Raw genomic sequence first — 15,482 nt, forward strand, 5'->3', positions numbered from 1 at the left:
CCTTGCTGGGCATTAGGCTCATTCCTTTAATTTATATGTGTAGGAAAATAATTATGGCGACCGAAAGATTCTTGACGGCTTGGGATTGTGTATTGAGGGAGAATGGATTTAGTGGACTACGTGAACGATTCGAGGACGAAGTTGTTTTTAGTCATTTCAATTATATTGTCTATGTCTTTTCCGCACCTGATCTTGTAACGAATTTATTTAAGATTTAAGATATGTTTTATTTTCAAACAATGGGATCCCATATCATACTCTGAATATTATGTATTTTAACCTTTGCTTTACAGTTTTTAATAAAGTTATGACTATTTCATATGTATGTTCTTCTTAAGGTTAGTGTCTATGTATAGTAGATTAAATGGTCGAAAGTCTAGAATTAGTTGGGTCATTACAATTGGTATCAGAGCCAGGTTCATTTGCATGAAGTTCTCCTCGATACGCACACTCAAAGCTCCGAATCTGACCGCCAAGTAAGTGTTTATGATTATAATTATTATGTTTATATGTATAGCTAACGATTTTAGCCTTTATGTTTTTAGTTAAGAATGAACGAATCATTAACTTATGAGGATATCCGAGCCATTAAGGCCTTGAAAAGAATTAGAGAACAACGAAACACCATAGGAGTGCTAGAAAGAATCACTTGAAGACTACTTTTGTTCCACAGGGAGATAGGTCACCTCCAAGAATCTAAACAGATCACGATGACATCAATAGAGCAATACGTTTTAGTAATTAGAATTTTTAGAGATTATCCTACTGTGATTACAGCCATAGAAGATATTTGGGAGATGATAGATGATGAAGATGAATTGCTGGTAGCTACGAGATATTATTTTCTCTTACTTAGGTTCACTTCAAAAATGAAATTTCAATTTACAACTGAGCAAAAACATAGAATTTTTACGAATCTTTCTCGAGGGCATTTTGAGGCGCAAGATAATGATGACTATGAAGAGATAGATGAAGATATGTTAGATGAAGGATCGGATGTAGAAGATCCCGATTTTTTAGAAAAGATTAATTTCATTGTTTATTTTAATTTATTATTTTTTTTCTTTTATGATTGTAAATAGTGAAAACTTTTTTTCCAAATTAATATCAATGTTATTTTGTTAACATGTATGAGTTTGATTTTCTTTTGCAATCATGATAAATAATAAATTTAATAAATAATGACTAAGTTCAGTGAGGGTGGATACAAATCAATGAACCGAGTTTCTATATTGAGAGTTAGGGGGCCATAGTAGTGGGAACGATTTTACTGATCCTAGCCCTCCCTCAATATGGTTAACTATGGAACGACGATGAGTTTCGAGCCTGAGAATTAAGTAATATAGGATGATTAGAAACAGACTTAGAAAATAATGAAGATGGCTTATTATTCTAAGTATAGAAACCCACCCTAATAATAAAGAAGGCTTATATAATTTTCATAAGAAGACATAATTAATAGGTCCGAGTTATGTTTGTATAGATTAATTTTTTTGCCTTAGAGCCTATTAGGGAAAGTTCTAATATGTTTTCTCGACTATTAGAACTTTGTTGAAGATGTCGCTCAGAAGGTCTGCTCACACCAATGGAAATGCCTCCAGCGCTGCTCGTGAGAGCAATGAAGCCCCTCTAGTTTGAAGAAGAGGAGCGCGTGCTACCACTGTTGCTGCTACTCAAAGTGTGTCGCCGCCGCCACCAGTGGACATCACCGCAGAAATTTTCTGGCTACGAAAACAAGTGGAAGAGCTGCTACAATGAAAACAGACTCAGCCGCATCCTCAGCATAGCAACAATAATAGGCAAAAGAGAAAGCATCCTGATAGTAAGCAGGGAAATGGTGACAAAAGAATGCGAGCAAGTGATAGGCCGGGTTATGTAGAATACCCACAGTGCTCCAAATGCCAAAGGAAACACCTTGAGGAGTGTCGTACAAACACCAAGGAATGCTAAAACTGTGGTCAGGAAGGTCACCAAAAGAAAGAGTGTCCCCAGCTCAAGCCAGAAGGGAAAAAGAGACGACAAGATGGTTCCTGCCAGGGTATTTGCCTTAACCGAAGGAGAGGCTAATGCTAGAAATAAGGTGGTCACAAGTCAGGTTTCTATCCTCAATAATATATGTTATGTACTATTTGATTCTGGAGCCACTCATTCATATATCTCGTTAGGAATGATAGAAATACTAGACAAACCTTGTGAAAGATTTAGAACTAGGTTTGTAACCGAGTTGCCTTCGGACAAAGTAGTTCTATCATCACGGATAGTACGAGGTGTACCAATCAAGATTTAGGATGTAGAACTAGAAGGAGACCTGATAGAACTAAAAATCAAAGACTTCGACGTGATATTAGGAATGGACTGGCTAGCAAGGCATGGCGCAACCATCGACTGCAAATGCAAGAAAGTGACGTTCGAGACTCCTGACAACCAGAGACTATGCTTCATGGGACAAGTTTCAGGATTACGCACACCGCTAATATCATCTCTCAAAGCTCTAAGGATGATAGAAAAAGGATGTCAAGCATTCTTAGCCAGCATCACAGATATAGTAAAGGAAACACTGCTTAAAGTTGGAGATGTCCGTATTATAAGATAATTCCAAGAAGTATTTCCCGATGACTTACCAAGGTTGCCGCCGACTCGAGAAATTGACTTCACAATAGAATTAGTACCGGGCACCGAGCCTATCTCCAAGGCACCATACCAGATGACACCTACCGAACTCAAGGAGTTAAAGACGCAGCTACAAGAACTCCTATACCTGGGTTTCATCAGACCAAGCCATTCGCCATGGGGACCATCGATTCTATTTGTGAAGAAAAAGGACGGAAGCGTGCGGATGTGCATAGATTATCGCGAGCTAAATAAGGTAACGATTAAGAATAAGTAATCGCTACCCCGGATTGACAACTTGTTTGATCAACTTCGAGGTGCGACCGTGTTTTCAAAGATTGATTTACGGTCTGGGTACCATCAGCTCAAGGTGCGGGGATAGGATATTCCTAAGGCAACTTTTAGAACTCGTTATGCGCACTACGAGTTCTTAGTTAAGTCTTTCGGTCTTACAAATTCTCCAGCCGCGTTTATGGACTTAACGAATAGGGTCTTCAAGGACTACTTGGATAAATTCGTCCTAATGTTCATCAACGATATCTTAGCATACTCAAAGGATGAAGTCGAGCACGAGGAACATTTGAGGTTGATCTTATCACGACTAAAGGAGCATCAACTTTACGCAAAGTTCAAGAAATGCGAGTTTTGGCTTTCGCAAGTAGCATTCCTCGGGTACATTATATCCAAGGATGGAGCTGCAGTAGACCCATCCAAGGTAGAGGCTGCGAAGGACTGGCCAAGACCAAAGAATGTGTCAGAGGTAAGAAACTTTCTGCGGTTAGCAGGTTATTATTGGAGGTTCGTAGAAGGTTTTTCTAAGATAGCCACTCCGCTCACCAACCTGACCCGAAAACAGCAAAGATTCAACTTGACTGATAAGTATGAAGAAAGCTTCTAGTTGCTTAAAGATAAGTTGTGCTCAGCACTAGTACTCTGTGTACCGACACCTAACGATAAGTTTGTAGTCTACTGCGATGCGTCGAAGAAAGGGTTGGGTTGTGTGCTGATGCAGAATGACAAGGTGATAGCCTACGCCTCAAGGCAGCTGAAGGAGTACGAGAACTGCTATCCAACTCAGGATATGGAGTTGGCAACGGTGGTATTTGCATTAAAAATCTGGCGCCATTATCTTTACGGAGAACGGTGTGAGATTTATACGGACCACAAAAGTTTAAAGTACTTCTTTACTTAGAAGGGTCTCAACATGAGACAGCGCAGGTGGTTAGAGCTACCGAAGGATTACGACTGCGAAATCCTATACCACCCGGGAAATGCAAATGTAGTTGCCGATGCGCTAAGTGGGAAGAGTTATGGAAGTTTAGCAGCACTAGCCGAAATAGAAAAGCCGCTGCAGCAGGAGCTGATCAATGCCGAAATAGAAGTAGTTATCGGTAAGCTGGCTAATTTTTCTATCTAGTCAAATCTGCTAGAAGATATAAGGATTGGACAAGAGCATGATGACACATTAGTAGTGCATATGGATGCAGTTCGAGAAGGTAAGGCCATAGATTTCTCCATATCAAGTCAAGGGTTATTGAGATATAAGGATCGGGTATGATGCCAAATGATCAAAGGATTAAGATGACGATTTTAGAGGAACCACACAGTACCCCATACTCAGTTCACCCAAGGTCGACCAAGATGACTCACGATCTCAAGGCAATATATTGGTGGCGAGGAATGAGGAAGGATATAGCGGAATTTGTGTCTAAATGCTTAATATGTCAGCAAGTGAAGTAGAACATCAGCAGCCTGCAGGCTTATTGCAACTACTTAGCGTACCATAATGGAAATGGGACGATATAGCTATGGATTTTGTGACAGGTTTGCCACGAACAAGTAAGCAGCATGATTCAGCTTGGGTAGTAATAGAAAGACTAACTAAGTCCGCTCATTTTCTACTTGTTAAGACTTCATACATAGTGGATCAATACGCATACATCTATGTCCAAGAGATAGTAAGGTTGCATGGAATCCCCAAGACAATAGCGTCCGATAGAGGATCAATGTTTACATTGAGATTTTGGGGAAGTTTACAGCAAGCCATGGGTACTAAGTTAAGTCTTAGTATAGCTTTTCATCCTCAGAAAGACGATCAGTCCGAGCGTAAGATACAGATTTTAGAAGATATGTTACGCGCTTGTGTACTTGATTTCGGAGGATCATGGAATAAGTACTTACCGCTGATAGAGTTCTCCTACAACAATAGCTACCAGTCAACGATTGGGATGGAACCTTATGAATTGCTTTATGGAAGGAGGTGTCGATCGCCGCTACACTGGGACGAGGTAGGAGAAAGGCAGCTCCTTGGTCCTGAAGCTTTTAGGAAAGCTCAAGAAGCAATAACACTAATTAGAAAGTGTATGCTCGCTGCTCAAAGCTGTCAGAAAAGCTATGCGGATGCCAAGTGGCGTGATGTGAAATTCAAAGTCAGAGATCAAGTCTTCCTGAAGATATCTCCTATGAAAGGCGTAAAGCGGTTTCAGAAGAAATGCAAGCTTAGTCCCTGGTTTATAGGTCCTTTTGAGATATTGGAAAAAGTGGGAGCAGTTGCATATAGATTAGCCCTACCGCCAGCCCTAGCAGAGAGCCTCAACATGTTCCACATCTCAATGCTATGAAAGTATGTGTCAGACCCATCTCACGTCCTCAAGTACTATACAATAGCACTCTAGAAAGACTTGAGTTACGAGGAACGACCGGTTAGGATCCTAGATAGAGGGATGAAGCAGTTACAGTACAAAAGTATTCCGATAGTCAAATTCCTACGGAGTAATAGTTCTGAACGGGAGGCAATGTGGGAGTTTGAGGAAGACATGCAAGGACGGTATCCGGAATTGTTTGTTAAGTAAATTTAGAGGACAAAATTCTTTTTAGTAGGGAAGAATTGTAGAGTCTAAGAACTTTACTTAGCTAGTTAGATAGTAGTAATAGTAGTAATAGCTAGTAGTAGTTATAGTATGTTTATTACTGTGGATTTTGGTTCAAGCCGGGACTTAGTTGAACACTCGTAGCAACACTTATAGATTTTATAAGTTTAACCTATAGTTTAAGAATATTAATTATAACATAAGGTTTGATTAATATAGCTAATTATGAAGATGAAATTTATTATACTATAAGGATTAGATAGACCCAATAAGATAGTGACACTTGTCATGTGCATGTTTATTACGAAATTAGGTATTTTTGAGGAATAGTTTTATAAGAGGAATATTTGAAAACCCCAGAGTCTGCCAGCAGCTTTGAAATCATTATAGGACTTAGTCAAACTTGTTTACTCAATTCAAATTAGGCTGAAAAAGTGCAATTACGTGTATAATATTTCAGCGTATGCTGATATATCGTAGCTCTAGGGGGAGATATATCGCCACTCGGGGAACACAAAAAACATGTAACTTCGCACGAACACTTCGACGAACCTTGGGAATATAAGCCCAGGCCATATATCGGCTCTAGGGCAAGGTTTTTGAATAATTTTGAAACCGAGCTCAATTCAACCCATAACCTTTTAGCTAGCCTCAGAATCTTTTTGATAGAGTCTAAACCCTCTGCTGAATGATTATTCAAAAGTTTTTCAATTAAATGGTCATTATTTTATTCAAGCTAAAATAAAGATCTTTTCATTCTTGAACTCTATAAATAGGACCTAGTACCCAGCCATTTCTTTCATTCTTCAAGCTAAGTTCAGAGCCTTCAAGTAGCTAGGTTTACTTTAGAGTGTTAAACACTTGGGTTGGGGTTATAAGCTTTATCATCTTAAGCTTATTAAACACTTGGGAAGTAAGGTTAATAGTGTGTTTTTGATACCGAGGTGTAGTTCGGTTCTAGTGCATTCAAAGGTATATCTATTCCTAGTTCATTTCTATATGTTTCATATAGCTTTTCTCTACTCAAATCCTAACTCATTGTTTTCCATTCTTGGTTAGGCATCTAAGTTCATTGAACTTGAGGTTTCTTGTCGGTAAGTATCTTCTAGGTGGTTAGTTCATTCCTTTTCATCTCTTTTCTTTTAGAAGTACTGTAACGACCCAAATTTGCTAATAAGGCTTAGGGCCATGATTAGCGTGCCTGTAAGGCAATATGTGAATTATTTTTTAATATGTGGGTTTGTGTGAATATGTGATTAGTGATGCATGTTTAGGTGAATTAAATATGCTTGTGGGCCCCGTCTGGTTATTAGGGGCATGATTGTAATTTTAGCCCGCTGAGAGCATAAATGTGATAATTGTGATATACCTGCGATATATCTGTGTTGCACGATCCGAGACAGTTCTAGGGAGCGGTTAGCTAGAAAGTCACAACGGGGTCGAAAATCCGACTCGGGGCGAGTCGAGGGGTATTTTGGGTGTTAGTCATTTTATGGGATTATCGGGTTATGGAAATAAATATTTGGAGATATATTTGAGGTTAGAATGCCTAGGAGGGAATATTGGGGAAATTTACCATTTTTCCCTCGGGGACATTTTTGGTACCCCGAGCCTTGAGGTAACCTTAGAGACTAAGTTTAATAAAACAAAACAATAGAAGTTTTCAGAACATTATGAACCGACCCAAACCTCTCCTTCCTTTCTCTTATATTATCTAAACCATGCCAAGGGGAAGCTTTGCAAATTAAGCTAGGATTTGAACTTTAAGCTTGGAGAATTGCTCAGCATCACCTGGAGGTGCAATCAAGAAAATGGCTTTGGCGAGGCTCAGACTAGGGAACTGTGCTCGAGACACAGGTAAGAAAACTACTGCTCCCGTAGAGCTTGTATTGCAGGGCTCGACCCTATATGATTGTGTTGCAAGGGTCGGCCCTATATGACTGTGTTGCAGGGCGTGGCCCCTTTGATTGCATTTATATGTGTTTGAATACCGATTTAGTTATGTTATGTGTGTATATAAGTGGTGGAACGACGATGGACGGGTACGACGAAGGCTGAGAACGGAAAGGGGCTGGGAGCAGCGTTTAGCACGCGGAGTGCGAGTTGCCAAAGCAAGACCCTAAAGGATACCTGGGATATCCTTACAGTATAGACCGTGGACCCAGGGCCTGGTAAAGCGCCTGGGACGGCATGGTTGTATGTGTATAGCCTGATGATGGCATGATTTTATATTAAGTGTTTGATATGCATATATTGTCTGCTTGTGAGGGTTTTCTTGCTGGGCATCAGCTCACGGGTGCTCTATGGTGCAGGTAAATGCAAGGGGAAAGTCGATCAACCTTGAGTATGGTGAGCATGACGAGCGGCGCGTACATGTCTGGTCTGCCTAGCTGCCACGGCCAGGGGTGTTTTTGGGAGATGATTGTATTAAACTTGAATTTTCTCGTTTACTCGACTATGGATATATTTTGAATTGTAAATATTTCTAAACAATGTTTTTTTTTTTTGGGGATCCCAAGTGTTAAATGTCTTTTAATTTTCAATGAAAGGTTTATTCTATAGTTTATGAATCTGATTATGGTTTAATTATACTTTTGACCTAAAACCTCGATTAGCGAGCTAATTGCACATTTTAAACTCACTTAGCAACGGCTCTAAGGAAATAGGGCATTACAACTTGGTATCAGAGCGAGCCAAGGTTTATGGTTTCTGGAGAATGACCGAACATGTACACTCGCTGTTAGTGGCAAGCTCGACTCAGGGTTGGTTGGTAATAATTGAATTGTATGTCTGATTATGTGCTTAAATACCCTGCTTACCTGCTTTTTCCATATAGAGCATGATGAATGATTTAATGTATGCACGATGTCAGGGCATGGCCCGTTGTGTGTTATATGCTATCTGTGCGTTATGTGGATTGTTGCTTATGGATGACTGATGTGATTGGGAGGTGGTTTTGGATGATGTTATCATGCCTGATGAGCGGCGTCATTGATTGCAGGCATATTTGTTGAGATGCCCCGGCAATCATCTAGACTCCGCGGCAGTCGGCCCAAGGATGATAACCAGGGTCAGGACCCTCCCCCTGCCCCACAGAATTGGCAACAGATATTTTTCGAAATGGAAGCAAGACTGCAACGGACAGAGGAAGAACTCTGCCAGTTGAGCCAACAGTCCCCTCCACAAGTCACGGGGTTGCCAATTCAGCAGGTTATGGTGCCAGCACCAATCCAACCTGTTGTGGAGAATAAGTGGGAACCATTTTATGAGAGGTTCAAAAAGCAGCATCCTCCAACCTTTGAGGGTGGATCAGACCCTCTGCAGGCAGAGCAGTGGATGAATATGATTTCCTCTATTCTCGACTTTATGAGGGTTGAGGGAATGAGAGGGTAGCTTGTGCAAGCTACATGTTTAGAGAGGATGCCCGCATCTGGTTGGATGTAGTAGTTCAGAGGAGGAATGTGACAGTTATGACCTGGCAGGAGTTTAGGAGCATTTTCAAAGAGAAGTATTATAGTGTTGCAGTCTGAGCTGCGAAGGTTGATGAGTTTATCAACCTGACCCAGAACCGGATGACTGTGACAGAGTATGCTCTGAAATTTGACCGATTAGCGAATTTTGTGCCAGATTTAGTGCCGACAGATGCGGCAAGAAGAGACAGGTTCGTATGGGGATTGAATTTTATGATCACCTTCGCTCAGGTTGTAGACAAGGCCCTTATAGCTGAGGGCGCCCAGGACCAGATTTGGAGAGAGAGTGATGTCAGGCGCGATGCCAGGAGAATAGTACCTCCTTTTATTGGATCCAGTTCGGGTAGTGGCTCCAGTGAGCAGAAGAGGAAGGCCCCAGATTCCGTTGTTCCTCCCAGTTTAGATAGGAGGGCACGGGGTGGTTGTAGTGGCCGTCAAGGCAGAAGTGACAACTGGAGGAGTTTCCCAGTGTGTCCTCGGTGTAGACGAAGACATCAGGGTGAGTGCAGGATTAGGGCCTGCTTTGTCTGTGGGAGTGCCAATCATTTGAAGAAGGAGTTCCCACAAGCTAGGAAGGAGGAGCCAAAGCAGAGTGACAGTCTTGCTCCTGCCAGGGTGTTTACTTTGACTCAGACTGAGGCGGAGGCTAGCCCCTCGGTTGTGACATGTCAGATCTCTAGTGCTGGTTCTTCTTATACTGCATTGTTTGATTTGGAAGCTACTCATTTGTTTATGTATGCTAGAGTGATAGATCAGCTGTCTAGACCTAGTGTTCTGTATGCTAGGGGTTTTTAGACTATGTTGCCGACTGGGGAACTGGTAGTCTCTAGGAGGTGGATTAGAGCTTTACCAGTAGAGGTAGATGGTAGGGAATTGTATGCTGATCTGATTGAACTTGCGATGGATGACTTCGATGTAATCCTAGGGATGGATTTGCTATCGAAGTATGGGGCGACAATTGACTGCAAGCGCAGGATGGTGACTTTTGAACCAGAAAGGGGGGTGCCATTTATATTTGTGGGTACAGCTAGTGGACCACGGGTACCTATGATCTCAGCATTGAAGGCTAGAGACCTGATGCAGGAAGGTTGCATAGGATTCCTAGCGAGTGTTGTGGATACCTCTAAGGTTGTGTCGGTTGGACCGGGAGAGACCAGATTGGTATGCGAGTTTCCAGATTTATTTCCAACAGATTTACCAGGGCTACCGCCACAGTGGGAGATTGATTTTGTTATAGAGTTGGTACCAGGAGCGGAGCCATTATCTAGGACACCTTACAGAATGGCTCCGGCAGAGTTGAAGGAGTTGAAGATTCAATTGCAGGAGTTACTGGATTTGGGGTTCATCAGACTGAGTTTCTCGCCATGGGGTGCTCCAGTGTTGTTCGTCAAGAAGAAGGATGGATCTCTTAGGATGTGTATTGACTACAAGGAGCTGAACAAGTTGACCATTAAGAATAAGTACCCACTACCTAGGATTGATGTTTTTTTTGACCAGCTGTAGGGAAAGACAGTGTTTTCTAAGATAGATCTCCAGTCAGGTTATCATCAGTTAAGGATCAAAGAGAAGGACATATCGAAGACCGCTTTCCGCACGAGCTATGGACACTATGAATTCCTGGTTATGTCCTTTGGATTAACCAATGCCCCAGTAGCTTTTATGGACATGATGAACAACATCTTCAAGGATTATTTAGACAAGTTCGTAATTGTGTTCATCGATGACATTCTGGTGTACTCTCAGTTGGAGACAGAGCATGAGCAGCACCTACATTTGTTATTGCAGCGGTTAAGAGAGCATAAGTCATATGCTAAGTTCACCAAGTGCGAGTTCTGGTTACCACAAGTTACATTTCTCGGTCATATTTTCCGTAAGGAGGGGATTCTGGTTGACCCAAATAAGATTGAGGCAGTGAGGGACTGGCCTAGATCGAGCAATGTTTTGGAAGTGAGGAGTTTTCTGGGATTAGCAGGGTTTTACCGGCAGTTCATTGAGGGGTTTTACAGAATAGCTACACCGTTGACAGAGTTGACAAAGAAGAAAACAAAGTATGTTTGGAAAAACATATGTGAGAATAGTTTCAAAGAGTTGAAGCGGCGACTGATCACCGCGCCAGTGTTGAGTCTGCCGAAGTTCATGGTTTATTGTGATGCTTTCAGACAGGGTTTGGGGTGTGTGTTGATGCAAGCTGGAAAGGTGATAGCCTACGCATCGAGACAGTTAAAGGAGTATGAGCAAAGATATCCCACACATGATCTAGAATTGGCAGCGGTGGTGTTCGCACTTAAGATTTGGAGACATTATCTATATGGTGAGAAGTGCGAGATATACACCGACCATAATAGTTTGAAATACTTCTTTACTCAGAAGGATCTGAATATGCATCAGAGACGGTGGTTGGAGTTGGTTAAGGATTACGATTGTGATATCCTATACCATACTGGGAAGGCTAATGTAGTTGCTGATGCATTGAGCAGGAAAGGCCCAGGACAGTTGTTCAGTTCGAGGCAGATATCCAATAAGTTAGTGGAGGAGATGACCAGAGCAGGTATAGAGTTGGTGGTTGGTTGGTTAGCCAACATCACTCTTCAGTCTACGCTCCTTGAAAGGATCAAGGAGGTGCAGGGGAAGGATTCCCAGTTGAGGGGTTACAGGGAGAGTGTCTTAGTCAGAGTGGCTAAGGACTTTTCTATCTTGGAGATGGGATTATTGAAGTATGAGGGTCGGATCTGTGTTCTGATTGATTCATATAACCAGCGAGAAATTTTAGATGAACTGCATACCACTCCCTATTCCTTATATCGGGGTACGACGAAGATGTACCAGGATCTAAGAGCTTTGTATTGGTGGTCAGGCATGAAGAAGGATATGGTGGATTATGTGGCCAAGTGCTTAACTTGTCAGCAGGTCAAGGTTGAACATCAGAGGCCAGCAGGGTTGCTACATCCTCTAGGGATTCCGGAGTGGAAGTGGGAAGATGTCGCCATGGACTTTGTGGTTGGGTTACCGAAGACCGTGGCACAACATGATTCAGTGTGGGTGGTTGTGGATAGGTACACCAAGTCTGCCCACTTTTTACCAGTCAGGATGACTTATACTGTGGAGCAGTATGCTGAGCTATATGTGAAGGAGATTGTTCGACTGCATGGGGCTCCAAGGTCGATAGTATCCGACAGGGACCCCACCTTCACTTCCAAGTTCTGGGAAAGCCTGCAGAAGGCTATGGGCACACAATTACGGTTTAGCACCGCTTATCATCCTCAGACAGATGGTCAGACTAAGAGGACGATTCAGATATTGGAGGACATGCTACGAGCCTGTGTGCTAGATTTTGGGGGATCTTGGAGTAAGTATCTTCCTTTGATTGAGTTCTCGTACAACAACAGTTATCAGGAGACTATCGGAGTGGCTCCGTATAAGATGCTTTACGGGAGGAAGTGTAGATCACCTATCCATTGGGATAATACAGGTGAGAGGAGGTATTTAGGTCCTGAAATGGTTCAGAGGACCAATGAGGCAGTTGAGAAGATTAGAGCTCCATTTCTCGCCTCCTAGAGTCGCCAGAAGAGTTATTCAGATCTGAAATGCAAGACCGTGGAGTTTCAGGTTGGTGACCATGTGTTCCTTAGGGTTTCACCTTTGAAGGGAGTGAGACGGTTTGGTGTTTGGGGCAAGCTGAGCCCTAGATTTGCTGGCCCCTTTGAGATTCTAGAACGGGTTGGAGAGGTAGCTTACAGATTGGCGATGCCTCCAGCCTTATCAGGGGTTCATGATGTGTTTCACGTGTCCATGCTTCAGAAGTATGTGTCTGATTCGACGCATGTTCTGAGTTATGAGAATTTGGAGCTGGATTAGGATTTTTCTTGTCAGGAGAAACCAGTTCAGATTCTCGACTTGAAGGACAAAGTCTTGCGGAGCAAGACCATCGCCCTGGTGAAAGTGCTGTGGAGGAACAACAAGGTCGAGGAGGCGACATGGGAACTAGAAACAAAGATTCGGGAACAGTATCCCGAGCTATTCAGGTAATTTCGAGGATGAAATCTATGTAAGGAGGGGATACCCAAATTTTCTAATAAGGCTTAGGGCCTTGATTAGCGTGCCTGGAGGACAATATGTGAATTATTGTTTAATATGTTGGTTTGTGTGAATATGTGATTAGTGATGAATGTTTAGGTGAATTAAATATGCATGTGGGCCCCGTCTGGTTATTAGAGGCATGATTGTAATTTTAGCTCGCTAAGGGCATAAATGTAATAATTGTGATATACCTGTGATATATCTGTGTTGCACGATCCGAGACAGTTATAGGGAGCGGTTAGCTAGAAAGTCACAACCGGGTCGAAAATCCGACTCGAGGCGAGTCGAGCGGTATTTCGGCTGTTAGTCATTTTATGGGATTATCGGGCTATGGAAATAAATATTTTAAGATATATTTTAGGTTAGAATGCCTAGGAGGGAATATTGGGGAAATTTACCATTTTCCCCTCGAGGACATTTTTGGTACCCCGAGCCTTGAGGTAACCTTAGAGACTAAGTTTAATAAAACAAAACAGTAGAAGTTTTCAGAACATTATGAACCGACCCAAACCTCTCCTTCCTCTCTCTTATATTATCTAAACCATGCCAAGGGGAAGTTTTGCAAATTAAGCTAGGATTTGAGCTTTAAGCTTGGAGAATTGCTCAGCATCACTTGGAGGTGCAATCAAGAAAACAGCTTTGGCGAGGCTCAGACTAGGGAACTGTGCTCGGGACACAGGTAAGAAAACTACTGTTCCCATAGAGCTTGTGTTGCAGGGCTCGACCCTATATGATTGAGTTGCAGGGCTCGGCCCTATATGACTATGTTGTAGGGCGTGGCCCCTTTGATTGCATTTATATGTATTTGAATACCGTTTTAGTTATGTTATGTGTGTATATAAATGGTGGAACAGCGATGGCTTGGAATGGCGAAGGCCGGGAACGGCGAAGGCCAAGAACGGCAAGGGGCTGGGAGCAGCGTTTATCACGCGGAGTACGAGTTGCCAGGGTGAGACTCTAAAGGATACCTGGGACATCCTTACGGTATAGACCGCAGACCCAAGGCCTGGTAAAGCGCCTGGGATGGCATGGCTGTACGTGTATAGCCTAATGATGGCATAATTTTATATTAAGTGTTTGATATGCATATATTGTCTGCTTGTGAGGGTTTTCTTGCTGGGCATCGGCTCACGGGTGCTCTATGGTGTAGGTAAAGGCAAGGGGAAAGTCGATCAACCTTGAGTATGGTGAGCATGACGAGCGGCGCGTACGTGTCTGGTTTGCCTGGCTACCACGACCAAGGGTGTTTTTGGGAGATGATTGTACTAAACTTGAATTTTTTCGTTTAGTCGACTATGGATATATTTTCAATTGTAAATACTTCAAAACAATGTTTTTTGTTTTGGGGATCCTAAGTGTTAAATGTCTTTTTATTTTCAATGAAAGGTTTATTCTCAAGTTTATGACTCTGATTATGGTTTTATTACACTTTTGACTTAAAACCTCGATTAGTGAGCTAATTGCACATTTTAAATTCACTTAGTAACGACTCTAAGGTAGTATGGCGTTACAACTACTCAGCTTTCTGTTGTTGGTTTTAGGAGTGTTCCAAAATCCCATCCTCGTTCTCACATCCCAGTATTGGTAAGGAAAATAAGATAGTTTCTATATGCTTAAGTGTTTTATTTTATGTGTAATAAGTCATGTTTATAATACGTTATGATATGTTTTTTTTTTTATCTAGGGCTCATAGTTGATTAGTGCCCTAATGTTTATCATTTTCATGCTTATAGTTATGATATGTCCTACCTCAAATATTAGACAATGGATCCAGATGGGTTATCATATACTACCATATGATTTACCCTACCTCAAATATTAGAGAGGGGATTTAGATGGGTTATCATATACTACCATGTGATCTAACCTACCTCAAATATTAGACAGGGGACATAGATGGTTTATCACATGTCATAATGGTCATTAATAGTGTAGTCTTATGTGGTATGCATTATTATAGTCATAACTTTATAGTTTATGTTTATATGTGCAGGAAAATAATTATGGTGGCGAAAAGATTCTTGGTGGCTTGGGATTGTGTATTGAGGGAGAATGGATTCGGTGGAATGCGTGAACGATTCGAGGACGAAGTTGTTTTTAGTCATTTCAATTATATTGTCTATATATTTTCCGCACCTGATCTTGTAACGAATTTATTTAAGATTTAAGATATGTTTTATTTTCAAACAATGGGATCCCATATCATACTCCGAATATTATGTATTTTAACCTTTGCTTTACAGTTTTTATTAAAGTTATGACTATTTCATATGTATGTTCTTCTTAAGATTAGTGTCTATGTATAGTAGATTAAATGGTCCAAAGTCTAGAATTAGTTGGGTCATTACATTGTAGCACTCCCTCGCTTTTCGTTGGTTTCCCAATACGCATCCTATCCCTGCGTCAGTTGGGAATTTCATGGCAAGGTGCCAAACCGAGGTCACAGCTCGCAGGT

Source organism: Humulus lupulus, chromosome X, assembly GCF_963169125.1.
Source record: "Humulus lupulus chromosome X, drHumLupu1.1, whole genome shotgun sequence".
Classification (NCBI taxonomy): Eukaryota; Viridiplantae; Streptophyta; class Magnoliopsida; order Rosales; family Cannabaceae; genus Humulus; species Humulus lupulus.